Source organism: Lagenorhynchus albirostris, chromosome 4, assembly GCF_949774975.1.
Source record: "Lagenorhynchus albirostris chromosome 4, mLagAlb1.1, whole genome shotgun sequence".
Taxonomy (NCBI): Eukaryota; Metazoa; Chordata; class Mammalia; order Artiodactyla; family Delphinidae; genus Lagenorhynchus; species Lagenorhynchus albirostris.
The window spans coordinates 85,497,379-85,513,195 of NC_083098.1; the positions used below are offsets into that span (position 1 = coordinate 85,497,379).

At 41.2% G+C, this 15,817-nt stretch overlaps 1 long non-coding RNA gene across 2 annotated transcripts; it reads right to left on the reverse strand.

Moving 5' to 3' along the window:
• Positions 1–4,699: 4,699 nt before the first annotated feature.
• Positions 4,700–9,754, reverse strand: LOC132519379 (uncharacterized). 2 transcript variants are annotated; one of them, XR_009540156.1, is made up of 3 exons: positions 9,507–9,754; positions 7,083–7,163; positions 4,700–4,847 (listed from the first exon to the last, which is right to left on the reverse strand). It is a non-coding gene; the product is annotated as an uncharacterized LOC132519379 (long non-coding RNA). The 2 variants fall into 2 exon arrangements; XR_009540155.1 differs by having other exon boundaries at positions 7,083–7,180.
• Positions 9,755–15,817: the final 6,063 nt, after the last annotated feature.

The following is a 15,817-nucleotide window of genomic DNA, read 5'->3' on the forward strand; positions in this document are numbered from 1 at the left end:
TAGATGAAATGGTCCAACCTGATGTCTCCCCAAATAGCTAAAAACAAACAAACAAAAACCACATCCAGGGGCTTCCCTGGTGGCACAGTGGTTGAGAGTCCTCCTGCCGATGCAGGGGATGCGGGTTCGTGCCCTGGTCCGGGAGGATCCCACATGCCGCGGAGCGGCTGGGCCCATGAGCCATGGCCGCTGAGCCTGCGCGTCCGGAGCCTGTGCTCCGCAACGGGAGAGGCCACAACAGTGAGAGTCCTGTGTACCGCAAAACAAACAAACAAACAAACAAAAAACCCCACATCCATTTATTTTATTTAGTTCATGCAAGCTTTGCTTGCATGAAGAACGAACACATTTGAGACAGCACCCTAGCTCTGAGTCCTCCTGCAGGGCCCAGAGGGTGGTTTAAGTCGTGGAGAGGCATTTTCACAAGCAAAGCCCTAGGCAAGAGTCAGGTTCGCCTAAGGCAAGATCTCTTTTGCCAAGACTGGACGTGGAAAGGGTGTGGGCCCCACTAGGTACGCTGAGCCTCAGGACAGCCTCCAGGCCCAGCAAGCAGCTGGGCCAGAATCTCCCTGGGCTGGGCAAATTGGTCAGGGGAGGTTACGGAAGGCCTGAAGAGAGTGCCAAGGCAGATGCCACACACCATCAGGGTGGAGACCCCTAAGGGGCTCAGGAAACCAGGGCAGGACCTGGGTGGGATTAAAGCCACAGGGCAAGATCTGTGGGCCTGCAGCTATTAATACTGTTTCACACTGAGGAAGCAGAGTGCCAAGTACAGTTCTCTAAGTACTTGAAGCGTATTAACTAATTCGGCAGTTCTCGAACTTGAGCATATAGCAGAATCACGGCTGTTAAAACACTGATCCCTGGGCCCACTTTCAGAGTTTCTGATTCAGTAGCTCTTTCTCTTTTTTCTTCCTAAAGCCTCTCCTTTATCCTATCCTGTTTTAAATCCCTCGCTCTCCAGGATCTCTTCCCTGCCCCTGCTAACTCTGAGTGATTTCTCCTCTGAGCCCTTCTACGTTGAAGCATATTGATTAAGGGCACATCCCAGATCTGGGTTTGAATCCTGGATCTACCACTTACCAGCTCCGTGACTGTGAACAAGTTATTTTATGGCTTCCCTTCCAACATATAAATTCAAAGATCAAATTATTAAGAATTTCAAGGCAGCTACTGGTGAGCATTAAACCCCGAGCAAGAGGCCCTTCTGAGCACTAGGCCCTGAGCAACTGTATAGGTCAAAGACCCAGGAAACTGGCCCTGGTTGCAGAGGCGAGAACTTACCACAGCTCAGAGCCAGAGAAGACACTTTGGGTGTGAGTAGGAGGGCCAGGAAGCAGGATTTGATAGAGGTTAGGGCTCTCACTAGACTGGGAAGACTTGTCAACCTGAATCTACTTTGAAGAAAAACTCTGAATATTTAATTTTAGCATCCAGCCCAGATAGGAAGGGTAAAGGCATGAAATCTGGGAGTTCAACTTGTGGGTTGTACTACCGCTCTCAGTTTAGGTAAGCATGGTTTAGCAAAATATATTCAGTAAGCTCATCCAATTGTAGTCTTCTGGGAAACTACTTTTGTGTTTCCTTTCTTAGTTTCATTAGTAAAAATTTCTTTAGAGGACTGACCATCTTGATGTGGCTGAGCAAAGAGGACAAGGAATTTTTTCACATTGAGTTGGACAGACAGGGCCTCAGTGCCTCTCTGGAGGCCAAGTTCAGGGGAAGGCTGGGGCTGACTCAGCCCAGAAGGGGAGACCAGCGTGCCTGGATGGGTAGTATGGGAACCCTGAGGCTGGGGACATGTTCCACTGTGGGTGTTGCTCCCACTGGCCTGAAACCACTCGCTCCCACTGTTGCACCACTCGCTCCCACTGTTGCACACACAAGGGGTGACAATCACAGCATGACAATGATTTTCAACCTTCTCAAGCAGACTACACACGGGCAAGCATTTCCTTCCCAGAAGTCATTTTCAGGGCTATGCACACACTCTGATGATCTGGAAGGTCAGTGTGGCAGAGCAGAGAGAGTTTGGACTTTTAAAGGAGCCAGACCTAGAATAGAATTATGGCTTTGCTGTGTTTCCAATTTCTCCCTCCCTTCTTTCCATCCTTCGTCTCTTTTTCACTCCTTCCCTTTCTCCCTCTCTCCTCCCTCCCCTCATTCCATCAATTCATTCACCAAATATTTATTGAGTTTTTATGCTGGTCTGTACCAGGTGTTGGGGATACAGTGGTGACAAATGCAGACACACAATCCCTTCTCTGATGGAGGCTGCAGTGGAGAGGGCATTGAACAATTATTAGGAGAGGTGTGTGTGTAATGACAGGCAACCAACCCAGTGTGGTGGGAGGATGTAGCAAGGGGATTCAACCAGGGTAGGGTCATGGGCAAGGTACTCACAGCTTCATTGTCCTCTACTGTAAATTGGGAGAATTAATGTATGTAAAGCGTCCAGCACCAGGCTTGGTCCATGATGACATTCTGACTACTCAAGCCAGCTTTGGGATTCTTCTGGGGAACTGTCACCAGAGGGAGTGTCAAGCTCCATTGATGGTCATTTCTTTATTATCCTGCCTCATCTTTCTTGTGCTAATTATCTTTTCACCCCGGTGATGGGCCTTGCTGCCTCTCTGAGCCCAGGGTTCCCTGGAAGGCAGGGGCAGCAGTTACCGTCTTTGAATCTCCAGAACACCTATAACAATGCCCAGCACATAGTAACTGCTCAATAAATGTTGCTGGATTAAAAAGAGCTGAATAATGAAAATGAGTCACAGAGAAAGGACATCTGGCAATCCAGAGAATGAAAAAGTTTTATGGAAAGAAGTTGGAACTTATACAGCTGTTCTGATATTACCTTTATGACCTCTTGGGAGAATAAAAACCAACACACATCACACCCTCTGTCTCATCGTTTCCTCTGCTATCGGGCATGGAGGATTAATAAAAGAAAGAATATTTAGTTGGGGTTTTACTCCAAGGGATCCTTCTTAATTAAGTGGTGAGGCATTAATTAAAAATCTAATTAATCATCATAAGCTTTTGCTGTTGTGCTTGGCAGTCAGGTGCAGGCTTTCTGCAGACATGAAGCTACAGGAGCTCTGAGCTGCATGTAAAAGAAATACCCCCCAACCCTCCAAATAGATGGGAAATCACTGAGCAAGGCATGCTCCTGGTGGGCCTCTTACAAGCTAATATACAGAGGTGGACTTACCATGGAACCAATGAGGCTTAACCTTTGGGCCCCTCACTTGCATAGACCTTACCCAGGTCTAGGGTGTAAGATGGAGCCCAGGTGGAGTGACATTATTAATGAAGATGGTGTTGATGATGATAATGTCAGTGTAACTGTACAGAGAGGAACTGGAATGAAGGGCTGCACAGAGCCCAGGGAACTTGTTGGAAAATTGTTTTGGATCAAAATGAACAGAAAAGACCTCATGAAAGTGTCTAAAAGTCAAGTTATCAAGGTTAGACGGCACATACTAACTTGGTCTTAACCCAGGGTTCATGCAGGGGCTTCTGGGGCTCCATGGGCACCCTGAAATTGTATGCAATTGTCTCTGTATGTGCATTTTTTCCTAGGGAGAGAAATTCTATTCATAAAGATGGGAAAGTCTGAAATGGACACAATAGACAATGGATTTTGTAAGATTATACTATTCTAGGGAGTAGAACATATAATGGTAGGAGGAAATAAAATTTGTAAGTAAAAATAGTACGTGGAATAATCTTCGTTCTGTCTTCCCTGTGTCTTATTTGAGTCCATGTCCAGAGGCAGGTACAGGAAGACAGGCTGGATGGAGGCAACCTCCAGCTTGGTGGAGGCTGCGGGTAGGGGGCTGTGATCCTAGAACCAACCTGGGGTCAGAAAGAAGGAAGCTTACAGTCAACAGGCTCGCAACCCACCAGAGAGGAGGCCAGAGAAGGGCAGTGGGACACAGAGAAAAGTGTCTCCTAGGGGTCTTTTGTTGTGGTATGATCTGACTGAGGGTTCCAAGATTTGGGGTCCCGGCCAAATCTTCTTCATGTCATGATTTATTCCCATGCATAAGTGGCCAGAACCAGGGATTGAAATAATTAACTGAGAGAAGATTTAAAAAAAAGGAATTCTTGATAACAGGATGGTACCTACTGCCTAGAGATTCATCTTAACTGGAGGTTGAAAATAGTCTGGGGCCCAAGAGAGAAAAAACTCTGGGAGGGTCCTTATCAGCCCTATGAGGAATAAGAGTAGGGTTAATCTTAGTTAGACACAGAGGGTGAAATTAAGACCAGTCTATGGCAAAGTTAAAATCACAAGATAAAAGCCAGACTGAGAAACAGGCTAGGAAGAGGGCTCCTGGGACTCCAGGGAGGGATCCAGAGAGTTCATGGTTTATGAGGTCAGGGAGTGGCGCTGGATAAGAATCAGATCTGTAGCCAGAAACCAGGTGTCTCTCTCGTTCCCACCTACACACCCACTCAAGCCAGGTGCAGCCACTTCCCTGCCTGCACCTGCAAGGCCAAGGCTAGCTGGGCCCAGGCTCTGGTCCCACCCCGGCTGGAAGGATGTGAGGAACTTCCTGCCTCAGGCAAACCTTGGCTTTCAATCAAGGTCTCCTGGTTATTCTTCCCTTGTCTCTGCCTGTCCAGCACTGCCAGCTCTCTGACCCCTCACAGCTCCCGACCCCTGGTCCTAGAATTCTTCCAGCCCAAGTCAACCCAAGCCCTAATGTTTTGTCCTGGCTTTTCTGGTCCCAGCCTCTCGTACTCTTCCTGTGATCCTTCAAATTCCATCCTTGCACCTACATCAGGAAATAAGGCCAGTCCCCAACTCTTTCCCTCAGGATAAGGAGTGGGGATATCTGAGAAGAAAGAAAATAGGGTAAAGGCTGTGGCTCAGGTAATGTTAGAAAGAAAAATTATCCCTTTATTCCCCAAGAGTGTCATTAACATGTTAATTCAAAATCCAAGGAACAAAGGGGGTGGAGGAACCTATCAGGTGTGTACATTTTGTCACTCTTGGCCCCTAAGGAAAGAATAAGGAACTGTCAGAAATTCTCTATAATGTTCTGAGAGCACCTATCACAAAAGCCTATCCACCCAGGTGTCGTATGTTTCTGAAGAAAGAGTTACAGCTTATAGAAGTAGAGTCTATCCTTCTCCAATATGGGGAATATGTGCTCAATCCGGGCAAGGGTTAACCATTGCAGGAGATTATATCGAGCTTGGGTTTAACTTTTAAACAAGATGCTGGGGGGCATGTCTTAACTGTCATGCTGCATTGTAAATTTAGAGTTTGGGTGTGGAAGCTCTGCCCCCCTGCTTTATAATCTACACAGGTGTGCAGAGGACTTCAAAGGTAGTTCTAGAAGAAGGCTGTTGAGAATTACCTCTGGGGGAAAAAAGAAAGAAAGAAATCCCACAGAACAGATGCTGAGAGAAGTGAACTAAACCCTCCTGGAGTAATTGCCTTCACATTAATTTTAAAATTCCAAAAGCTTTTTCTTGTGTTCTAGCTCAAGAATGGGGACTTCCCCATTCCAAAGACTGATTTCAGATTTGATAACCTCTATTCTTTTCTGAAAGTGATTCAAATAGAAAGTTTACCCAGGGAAATTTTGGTAACACCTTAGGCTGTTGAGCAGGACACATACTAGCTCCGCGTCCAGCCTAGCGCACTATGCATTCTCAGACATTGCTTCTTGCCATTGCACTGTCAACTGTAATGGAGAATGTAAAATGTGGTCATTTGAGTCTCAGCTGTTCTCCTTTAAAAGCAATTAAGTTAGCACGCAGAGTATCCTTTTTAAAAACTGAGATGGGGCTTCCCTGGTGGCGCAGTGGTTGAGAGTCCGCCTGCCGATGCAGGGGAAGCGGGTTCGTGCCCCGGTCCGGGAGGATCCCGCGTGCCGCGGAGCTGCTGGGCCCGTGAGCCATGGCTGCTGAGCCTGCGCGTCCGGAGCCTGTGCTCCGCAACGGGAGAGGCCACAGCAGCGAGAGGCCTGCGTACCGCAAAAATAAATAAATAAATAAAAAACTGAGATGATTTTGCTGAATTCACTAATGTTCGATAGGGTATATACACTTGGAATTTACTTTTCAACAATAATGTTGGGGCTGGACTGTAGTTAGCATATGGGGAAAAAAACTGCTCCTTCTAAATGTCAATATTTGAGTCCTACTAAAAGCTGAGGGGGATTTATGCATTTAGCCTAAAGCATATTTTACTTCTTGATATTTTCGATGATTTGTGGCCAATGAATCATGAAAATGAAATCTTAAAACCCCAAGAAACCACCAGAAACCAAGCTAGGCACTTAGCATATTTCACAGTAATTATTCCCACCCGACTCCAAAATGAAAATGTTTGTTTTCTCCAATTTGTCTGCTCTTTTCATTTACTGACATTTGCGGAATTTACAGATTAAATTGCCTGTTCTACCGAGGACAGGATAACTGACGTTGGAGTTTGGAAAGTTCTGTTTAGTTCAGTCCATCGCACTCTTCCTTGGAGAATAGGAAAGCTAGTCATTTTTCTCGTTTCACAGAGGTTTCTTTTTTTTTTTTCTTGGAAAGATGATTTCTACTAGATTATTTCATAACCGTAACATATAGGGCTTTAAAAATGCTTAACTTCTAACTTAACTCTCTGGTGAAATCATCCACCAAGTTTAGTCATTCATTTTCCAGGTAAAGATGATAACAATTCCACTTATGTAGCCATTTATCATCGTTACCTTCCAGCTTGCCACATAGCAGAGCTACGGATACCCTGTTTAGTATTTTCCACCATTTCCTCTTAGCAAGTTTTCCTTATTCTTGCTAATTATTCCTAATTTCTTTTAATTTGGGGGACTTTTAGTTTTTTACTGTTTCTTATGGCAGAGACTCAGTTTTCTTTTTGTGTCCGTTCTCCCCTTCTTCCTGGTAAGAGCAAAGTACAGTGTTCCACCCTCTTTCCCTCCCCACAAAGGAGAATTACATTACCCAGTCTCCCTTGCAGCTAGTTGTGACCATGTGATTAAGTTCTCACTAATGGATGGAGCAGATGTGTTGAGCATGCATTGTGTTTGCTTCCATATAAGAACATTGCTCACCCGCCACTTCTCCTTCAACGTAGGCTGGGACCTGGATGTGGCACTGGTGAGCCAGCTTTAACCATACATGAAGACAGCATCCTAGCGGACAGGAAGACCTTGAAAGTGAAAGAAACCTCAGGACTTGAATAAGCCACGTACCTGTCCTGGACTACCTGCCTAACCCTGGACTGTTAAATGAGAGAAAAAAAGATTTCTCTCGTATTTGAACGAGTGTTATTTTGAAGTCCCTTTGTTATAGTAGCATAACGGATACCCTAACCCTGACTAGTGCATTTCTTAAACAAAAGAGAAGATGCCACCACTGCACTCTATGCTTCTCAGATCTTACTTGGAGTGTAAGTGAATCACGTTTTGAGCATAAAGACAAAGCAGAGGTTTTTCAGATTAAAACAACAAGAATGGTGAGGGATTCAAAGCAGAAGAAACTGGAAGAGCAGCCTCAGAGTATGAGTGCTATTTTTAGATATCCAAAGAACTGGCAAGCAGAGTGATTCACCTCGTTCTGTGTGGTTTTAGGAGTGCATAGAAGTAGGACTCAAGGTGAAAACAGATTTTGCTTGAGACAAAGAACATTCCTGGCTGTCAGCTCTGCATAGAAATGGAAAGGGCTACCCTGGAAGCGTTGAGCTCCCTGCCCCTGCCCGTAGAGGCATCTTAATAGAGCCTGGATAACCATGTGGCTGGATTTCCTATGGCAGTGTATACTATATAAGTCATCTCATGTATACTATATAAGTCATCTCAAATTCTTAGAACAGCACTAAAAATTATATATTTTTACCTCCATTTTATAGAAAGGGAGTCTAAATCTGAGACAGGTTAAAACTTACCAAAGGTCACGGAGCTAGTTAGTAGCACAGTCCATGTTCTTTCTACCAATCACTATTAAAGCTGACTTACAAAATGGCTTAAAAGTGTCTTCCAAACCCGAAATTCTGTAAGTCCTCTGGAAAACTTCTTTCCTTAATTTGTGCTTGAATTCTGAGGTATCAGAGCCAGACATCTCCTAAAGGTTGATGTGCCTAATCTATGTTTTAACCCAGTTGCCAACTTAATTTGAGCCTTCCTTTTTGAGTCAGAGATTGCCAGCCGATCATCAACCCATTTTCTCTGCACACAGTGAGAATGCATTTTTCAGTTTCCCTTGCAGTGGAATGTGAGCAAAAATGATGTGGGCCACTCCCAGATCTGGCCTGCAGAAACCTCTCATATACTTTCTTCTGCTGCTGCTGCATATTGGCTCATGGAGTGACCCTGAAAGTTGAATATTGAAGAACTTCTACCTTGGTTTCCAAACAAGGTGTTGAACAGAGCCTCCTGGCAAGCTGAAACTGTTTTGGACTGTGTAAGTGAGGGAGGCATAAGCTTTTACTGTGTTTAAGCCATTTTATACTTTAGAGCAGGGGTTCCCAACCCCCAGGCCGTGGAAAGCTACGGGTCCACAGCCTGTTAGGAACCTGGCCACACAGCAGGAGCTGAGTGGCGGACGAGTGAAGCTTCACCTGCCGCTCCCCATCGCTCCCCATCGCTCACATTACCGCCTGAACCATCCCTCTCCCCTCCATCCATGGAAGAATTGTCTTCCACGAAACTGGTCCCTGGTGCCAAAAATGTTGGGGACCACTGCTTTAGAGTCTATTGGTAACAGCAGGTAGCCCACCCTCTGTAATACTCTTTATCCTCAGCCACTAAATACCCAGAGATTTTACCTCAATCATAGGACTATGCCCAGGGTCATGGTGTTTACCAACAGTTCTACTAGGCTAATCTTTTTGACACTGCAAATATTCCACCCTTTTTGACTTTTAAAAAAAAAAAAGCAGAACTTTAATATAGTTCAGTCTAAAATAATAGAAGATAATCTGATTCCTTCCACCTCTCTTTTGACCCACACACAACCAGCCCAACCGATAAAGAGGGATCAACTTCCTTACATAACAGTGTCAGAGAAGTTTCAAATACACATTACCCTTGATAGAGGTTTGCCACAAGTTTGCCAAATGGTGTCCTGTGGTGCAGTGTACTGATTAATGCTGTTAGATTCCTTCCTTCCTTCCTTCCTTCCTTCCTTCCTTCTTTCCTTCCTTCCTTCCTCTCTTTCCTTCCTTTTTTTTTAATATTAGGAAATTTCTCATAATTTCTCATGGCAAAAACCCTTTCCAGATTATTTTACAAATTGAAAGACTTAGCAACTCAAATCACCATCAGCTGACACTCGGGGGATCTCTTTGGACAGGTCACATCTTCTCTAGGTCTCCAGAGACCCAACACTCCCCTTTTATCCCTAACACTGACATGCATGTCAAATGCCAAATAGCTTTGTGATGTGGATTTTTTCTCTACCTTGCCCTACAGGATATTTGTGCTTGCATTCCCTGTTGAAGCAGAAATAAGGTCAATGGTTAACAAAGAATTACTAACCTGAGAACTGCTTTTGAAGGTGTTAGAATGCCTTTGGAAGGCAGTGAATAAATACTTTGTGGGCGTTGGCAGGAAGAGTCAGGAAAAATCTTCCCATTATTATTGGGTACTGGTCCTCCTCGTGGGGGCATACACTTAGGATATCAAAATTTATTCTCTTCAGTCTCCAACTTCCTTTCTGTAACACAAAATATAGATCATAAAGTGAAGATTTGTAAGAGAATAGAATAGCATTTTGTTGTTCTGTTTTTAATGGAAAGCTTAAATAGCAACATTGATTGGTTTGACTTCACCAAAGCGTTAAGCAATTTCCTTCCTTGTTCCCAAATCCCTAACTGTGTCAAGCTTAATTGTCGCCATCAGCCTCTTGAATGTTGTGCAGGTTCAGGTAACACACCCATCAGCTGGGAACCAGCAGAGCAGAGAGGATGGGAGCTAGAAGAGAAGCAGAGACAGAGGACTCAGGAGTGGACATCTATGCAGGTAGGTTCCAGGGCTCTGACAGTTATAGGATGCTTTTCAGCAGGTGTGTAACTTGTCTTCAAAGCACTGGAATATGCCAGGGATTAGGTTTTTCATACGTGTGCAAGATTTTCATATACAAAGGTTTCCTTTTTCAAAAGTCTAAAAAACAATGGGTACAAAGTAGATTACTGGTCTCCCAGAGAATTTTCTATGCTCCTGGTATGAGTTGGGGAGGGAGGTGAATGAGGTAGGGCAGTCAAGGTGAATGCTTGAAGCTGGTTTTGCCCAACTTGTAGTATGGGTACTACTGAAGTAAGCATGATAATTTGAGGTGGTATACAAATGTATATTTTGATGATGTTTACTTTAATGTGCTTTATAATAAGGACAATACAGCAGTCTCAAATCTGTGATTATGTTAATACAAATGCTTAGGGTGAATAAAAGAAAAGTTAGGCTTTTTAAAGGAAAATAGTAAGTTAAATAAGAATATAGGGACTTCCAAGTCTAGTCAAGCTAGAATAATTGGAACTAGATTTATCCTCTTGCCTGAAACAGCTGAAAATAAAAATATACATATGAAGTAACAGTAGTCAAGGCATTGGACCTCAGACAGTGAGTGGTGATCTCTGACTGACAGGAGACAAGTGAGGTGAGCTCTACGTCTGCCTGAGCTCTTATTACCTGGAGAGTTTCCAGGTCATTCCCGACAGGAATGGGGAACCCAAGCAAAGCTGAACAGTAGTTTCCTTGGGTCACAGAGACAGAGCTGAGAGTCCAGGGAAGCCAGGCTATCTGCAAGTAGAAACAAACAAAAAAACAATCCTTTGATATCTATCTCATACCAGATACAAAAATTAACTCAAAATGCATCATAGACCTAACAAAGCCATAAAACTTCTAGAAAAAAAATAGGAGAAAATTTTTGATCTTATGTTAGACAGAGATCCCTTAGCTACAAACAAAAATCATAAAAGAAAAAAAGTTAACAAATTGAGCTTTATCAAAATTAGGACCTTCTGCTTTTAGAAAAGCACTATTAGGAGAATGAAAAGACAAGTCACAAACTTGGAGAAAATATTTAAAAATCTAATATCTGGTAAAGGACTTATGGCTAGAATACATAAAGCACTCCCCCAGACTCAATAAGAAAACCAGCAACCCAATTAAAATTGGGTGAAAAGTTTGAACAGACATTTCACCAGAGAAGTTATATGAGTGATAAATAAGCTCATGAAAATAAGCTCAACATCATTAATCATTAAGAAAATGCCAGTTGGAACCATAATGAGATACTACTGCATACCTGTTAGAATGGCTAAAATTAAGAAGACCTACCATACAAAGTGTTGGCAAGTGTATGGAGCAACAGGAACTCTCATACACTGTTGGTGGGAATGAATTATGGTACAATCAATTTGAAAAACAGTTTAACAGTTTCTTAAAAAGTTAAATATACACCTACTCTATGATTCAGCCATCTTATTGCTTGCATATAAAAGAGAAATGAAAGCATATGTCCATACAGAGACTGGTACAAAGACATTCCTGTAGCTTTACATATAATAGCCAAATAGCAAAGACAACTCAAATGTTCATCAACAGGTGAATGGATAAACAAATTATGGTATGCTCATACAATAGAAAACTTCTCAGTCATAAAAAGAAATGCATTAGGGATACACACACCATGGTTGAATTTCAAAACAATTGCACTGACTTAATGAAGCCAGACAAAAAGAGTGTACATAGTGAATGATTCTATTTACATAAAATTTTAGAAAGTGCAAACTAATCTGTAGTGATAGAAAGCAGATCTCTTTCTATCTGACAGAGGTCAGAGAGTGGTGGGAAGGAGTGATTACAATGTTGAACAAAAAAACCTTGGGAGTGATTAACATGTTCAGCATCTCTGTGGTGGTGATGATTTCATAAGTATATATCCATGTCAGAACTCATCAGACTGTGTACTTTAAACATGTGCAGTCAATTGTATGTCCATTATACCTCAATGAAGCTGTTAAAAAAAATTGACTAGAGCTGGATATGGCAAAAAATTGGCGGTTGAATGATGAAATTTTGGAAACACAGTCTAAGGTTATCCTGTTTGTTCTCTTTTGCCCGTCCTTCCTCTCTTATTCTCTTGTTCTGGCCCTTCCTTCTTTCTTCTCCCCAGGTTAGAAAAGGTGATAGTTTGTGTAGGACCACCTTGTGTAAGATGTCTGTGGCCTCAATATGAGAAAGGACTTTCTGACAATTTCTGCTCTCAAAAGATGCAATGGAGCAAGCTACTTTATAAAATAGGGAGATCTCCAACTCAGGGATCCCCCGGACTAGACTAAATGAACACTTGACAGGGATATCGTAGCGTCAGATATGATGTTGGGCCGATTCAGTGGCTTTCAACCTTTTCTTCAAACCATAAAACTCTTTCTACAAATGAATGAAATCTTAGGTGGGAGACAAATATTTAGGGAAAACAATGAAACATTTCTTTGAAAACAAATCGCAGGCTCAGAGGCCTGCCCCTTGGCCTCACCTTTTACCTACTGTTGTGACCCTTCAGCATCTCCATGGGTGGATGACTCTTGTTTGTTCCATCTCTGAAATTCTATAAACATTTAGTTTCAGGGATAGTAATTGAGGGCCGTGAATGAAAAATTTTTACCCAAACCACCCCAGTTACAACAGGGGGTTGAGGTGAAGGTCTGACCACAACTTAGTCATATGAGAAAAAGTGGTCCCATTTGTAATAGAGAAGGAGGTTACCTTCTTTGAATTCTGGAATCATGGCATTGATAATCTTTCTTCCCAGAGTGAGTGTTATACAGCTACTATTTATCCGGATGTACCAGCCCTTTTTCCTCTTCACTTTCTGAGAAAAAAAGTGGGTTTTAAATAATGGTTTAGCTTAATAAAAGTTTGGTCATTTTTGTTCCTCTTTAGACCATGCAATTTTTTCTCTTTAACCCTGGACATGCCAACTGTGTTTGACCACATTTGAGTTAATAAGAGAAAGAATGCTCTTTTTTTCATGTTAATAAGAATAATAACAAGTAGTCATAGTGAGTATTTACTGAGCACTTGCTGAGTACCAAGGACTGCATGATAGTTAATTTTTATGTGCCAGCTTGGCTAGGTACCCAGATATTTGGTCAAACATTATTCTGAATGTTTCTGTGAGTTTGTTTTTATTTTGTTTTAAATATTTCAATGATCAGTATTTCCTTAAAAAACTCCTCATACAGCTAGTAAATCAAAGCCCATTAATTTAGGAAATTGGATTCTCCCAAACAATTAAACATTGATTATAAACTTAATATTAATCTTTTTATATATCCATTCAAGTGTTTTATACACCTTAAAAAGCAGACATGTAATATTATTAAAATGATTTCAAGAACTCTATGGACCAAAATTTATTTCTTTATGATCTCTATGTTCATAATGACCCCTTTTCCCTTCTTTTTTCTAACACTAATTCTGGTTCATTTTTAAAAAATTTAAGTACAGACAATGTATAATTTTATGTTAGTTTCAGATGTACTATTGATACATAATTATTTGACTTTTGCATACATTATGAAATGATCACCATAATATGACTAATAACCATCTGTCCACATACAAAGTATTACAGTATTATCGACCATATTCCTTATGTTGTATACTATATCCCCATGACTTATTTATTATATAACTGGAAGTTTGTATCTCTTAATCCCCTTTACCTATTTTTCTAGTCTCCTACATTCCTTCCTTCTGGAAAACACTCATTTATTCTCTGTATCATGAGTCTGTTTTCATTTTGTTTTGCTTATTTGTTTTGCATTTTAGATTACACATGTAAGTGAGATCATGTGGTATTTGTCTTTCTCTATTTCACTTAGTATAATACCCTCTAGATCCAACCATGTTGTCACAAATAGCATGATTTCATTTTTTTTGAGTAATATTTCACTGCATATATATATACTACATCTTCATTATCTATTCATCTATCGATGGACACTTATGTTGCTTCCATACTTTGGCTATTGTAAATAATGCTGCAATGAACATGGGAGTGCATTTATCTTTTCAAATTAGTGTTTTTGTTTTCTTCAAGTAAACATTCAGAAGTGAAATTGCTGGATCATATGACAGTTCTATTTTTAATTTTTTGAGGAACCTCTACTCTTTTCCGTAGTGTCTGCACCAATTTACATTCCTACCAACAAAGCATGATGGTTCCCTTTTTTCCACATCCTTGCCAACACTTGTTATGTATTGTCTTTTTAATTATAGTAATTCTGATAGGTGTAAGATGGTATCTCATTGTGTTTTTATTTGCATTTTCCTGATGATTAGTGATGTTGAGCATCTTTTCATGGGTCTGTTGGCCATCTCTATGTCTTCTTTGGAAAAATGTCTATTCACTTCCTCTGCCCATTTTTTTTTTTTTTTTTTTTTTTTTTTTGCAGTACACGGGCCTCTCACTGCTGTGGCCTCTCCCGTTGCAGAGCACAGGCTCCGGACGTGCAGGCTCAGCAGCCATGGCTCACGAATCCAGCCGCTCCGCAGCATGTGGGGCCTTCCCGGACAGGGGCATGAACCTGTGTCCCCTGCATCAGCAGGCGGACTCTCAACCACTGTGCCACCAGGTAAGCCCCCTCTGCCCATTTTATAATCAGGTTGTTCATTTTTTTATGTTGAATTGTATAAATTCTTTGCATATTTTAGATATCAACGCCCCCCCCTTACCAGATACATCATTTGCAAATATCTTCTCCCATTCAGTAGGCTGCCTTTTTGCTTTGTTGATAGCAAAATCTTTTTAGTTTTATATAGTCCCATTTGTTTATTTTTGCTTTTCTTGTTTATTTTCTTGCCTGAGGAAAGAGATCAAAAAAAATATTGCTAAGACCAATGTCAAAGAGTGTATTGCCTATGTTTTCTTCTAGGAGTTTTATGGTGTCAAGTCCTATGTTTAAGCCTCTAACTCATTTTGAATTTTGTTTGTTTGTTTGTATATGATGTGAGAAAGTAGTGCCATTTGATTCTTCTGCATGTAGCTGTCCAATTTTCCCAGCACCATATATTGAAGAGGGTGTCTTTTCCCCATTGTATATTCTTACCTCCTTTGTCATAAATTAATTGACCATATAAAGTGAGTTTATTTTTGGGCTCTCTATTCTGTTCCATTAATTTATATATCTGCTTTTGTGCCAGTAGCATACTGTTTTGATTACTGTAGCTTTGTAATATAGTTTGAAATCAGAGAGTGTGATACCTCCAGCTTTGTTCTTCTTTCTCAAGATTTCTTTGGCTATTTGGGGTCTGTTGGTTTCCATACAAATTTTAGAATTATTTGTTCTATTTCTATGAAAAATGCCACTGGTGTTTTGTTAGGGATTACATTGAATCTGTAGATTGCCTTGGGTAATATAGTTATTTTAACAATATTACTTCCAATCCATGAACACAGTAAACTTTCCATTTGTTTATGTTTTCAATTGCTTTTGTCAAAGTCTTACAGTTTTCCAAATACAAGTCTTTTACTTTCTTTGGTTAGATTTATTCCTATTTTTCATTTTTGATGCGATTGCAAATGTAATTGTTTTCTTAATTTCTCTTTCTGATAGTTTGACGTTAGTGTATTAGAGATGCAGCAGATTTCTGTATATTTGTCTGCAGGTATTTTTTATTTCCTCTTTGACTTCTTCGGTGACCTATTGGTTGTTTAGTAGCTTATTATTTAACCTCCATATGTTTGTGTTTTTTGCAGTTTTCTCCTTGTAGTTGATTTCTAGTCTCTAGACATTGTAGTCAGAAAAGATGATTAATATGATTTCAATCTTCTTAAA